A 2,404-nucleotide genomic window follows, 5' to 3' on the forward strand; every position below is an offset into this window, starting at 1 on the left:
CTCGTGTTAGTACGTTCGTTAGTTTATTTAGTTTATTTATATATATATATATATATATATATATATTAATGGAAGTATTCTACTCTTCATAATTCGATGACGAGGAACCCACTTTGAGACTAATAATGGCTGGAGACAGGTACATTTGCTGTCATGTTAAACTTATATTAAAGTTTTTCTTCATTACCCATTTAAGCCGTCTCCAGCCATTATTACTCTTCATAATGTTCTGTATTAGATGTATGTTGTCTATGTTCTGGTTTTTATAAGATGGACCACATACAATGATCTTTTAGTTCTTCCCCTACATGTCTACTGGATTTTACATAGTTAGTATGCTACTGCTTTATATGTATCAAGAAACTGTGACATGTGTCTGTATTTAACCTAACTTCAGAGGAAAGACAAATAGCTGCATAATATGACACAATGGGCATTCAACCTGATGATAAAAGTTCATTGGCAGATAATTACAAAACTTAATTGATACTGTAAAATAAAAGGATCATAGCCAAGGACAATAGTTCTGAATAGAGTAGGTTCCTTTTGTAGGAACTATACCTCCAATCCGAGAGAAATTTGTCAATAAACATGTTCTGTGATTTCACAATGTCCACTACCTAACAACAAATGGAAGCAGATGAAACGGTGATCTTCAAGAATAGATCTTCCACTGTAATGACCCTGGATCCAATTACTTGCATGTAGAAAAAACATTTTGTGAAAAAATATAACAGATTTTTTTATCTTCAGTACAAGAATCTGGGAAACTTGGCTTATGAAATAGTCAAAATGTTATAGAGGTCATACATTCAATGTACAACTATGCTGGTGTTGATTTCTATGACAATTTATACTCCAAACATAAAAAACTCAGTTTGCTTTAAGAGACTTTGAAAACATTAGAAGTGAGGACTGAAACAAATAAACTATAGCAGAACTTACAAATGAATGGAGAACAATTAATCAAGATTTTCACACCAGAACAGCTTGTAACATCCTGAAGTAAAGAAATTATCTGTAGGATTCTCTGATCTAATACAAGTATTCAAAAGCAAGCAACGGTTCTCCTTTAAAACATTATGAACCTGATAAAGATTCATACAAGTAAACTGAAGAAATGTCAGCACTGATGAACTGGTGTACACTACTTCTCAACATCAGGAATTGTAATCCATTTGTTTCAAAACAGAAAGTTCAAATTGTTATTACACACTTAATGAGAAATCCTGATTTTGCAGTTTCTTGAAAAAAACAGTTATCATATAATAGAGTAATATGCAAGCATTTCAGGAAAATTAAAATACAAATAGGTGAAAGTATTGTTCCCTGCTGACCCACAAAAGAAATATAATGAAAATTCTATTCGATTACTCAAAGCAAATACAGAGTTACATGATGCCTTTTTATTTTCTGAAAGTTAGATAATTAAGAGATGAAATGTGTTAATGATTTTTTTTTGTGTGTATTTCAGGTAAGATGAACAAGTTGAAAATCTAAGGAGAGAGAAAAATTCCAAAAGAACAATCAAATGTTAATATTGTGTTTAATTCTTACATTACTTTTAAACTATAGAATTAGAAATATTTCAACTCTTTCAATGCCCATTTCCTTTTAATAAAACATTTGACCACACTATTAACAGATATTGTACTGAAATTTGAGACATACAGATAAATACTCATGTTTAAAAAAGTTTTTCTTTAACTTGACAACAATAAGTCTGTTGAGGCAGTGTGAAAGGGTTACAAGAAATACCCCCCCCCTCAATTAAAATTTTTGGTGTGTTGCGATGTATCACCAAGATGCTTTCTTATTTGCTAAAAATTAATAATGATTCATATATAATAAAACTGCTGCTGCTCAGGGCGAAATTTGAAATTGTATTTTTAATTGAAAAAAAAGGTGCCTTTTATAGTGTATGTCAGTGTGTTATAAAGCGAAGTGTGGTAGAAATATCTAAAAAGATGTTTCTTTTGCCACAAACGTCTCTCTTCAGGGTACAATTTCACATGTGCTGCAGAAACATTATTTAGAAATCTTAAAATCAAAATTATGATGGTACTAAATATTAAAATACCTATTCATAAAGTATTCAAGCACTTCAATTTTCAAGTGTAATATCTCGCTATTAAGGTTTTGACATATTTGTATAATATATATAAACTGACCTGGATATTATAATGCATTTAAAACCATTTTATTTTAAATTACTAAACCTATGTTAAATTGAAGCTAGTCACTCATCACTAACATTTTACCAAACCATCAGGGCTGATATTGTTGTCCTGTAATGAAATGTTTCATTTTTGCTGGATGTGAAATATATAGAATTGCAGATGATTTATTTTGGAAAGACAGAAGTCAATATATATATATATATATATATATATATATATATATA

At 29.8% G+C, this 2,404-nt stretch overlaps 1 protein-coding gene across 10 annotated transcripts in view; it reads left to right on the forward strand.

Annotated features, from left to right (window-relative positions):
• Positions 1-1,604, forward strand: part of LOC106459319 (sorbin and SH3 domain-containing protein 1-like) — a 122,958-nt gene extending 121,354 nt beyond the window's left edge. For all 10 annotated transcript variants that reach the window (XM_022385781.1, XM_022385776.1, XM_022385775.1 and 7 more), the window contains one exon: positions 1,475-1,604. The gene's annotated coding sequence lies outside the window, so the exon portion shown is untranslated. The remainder of the gene's footprint in view (positions 1-1,474) is intronic.
• Positions 1,605-2,404: the final 800 nt, after the last annotated feature.

This window comes from Limulus polyphemus, unplaced genomic scaffold, assembly GCF_000517525.1.
Source record: "Limulus polyphemus unplaced genomic scaffold, Limulus_polyphemus-2.1.2 Scaffold592, whole genome shotgun sequence".
In the NCBI taxonomy this organism is placed as follows: domain Eukaryota; kingdom Metazoa; phylum Arthropoda; class Merostomata; order Xiphosura; family Limulidae; genus Limulus; species Limulus polyphemus.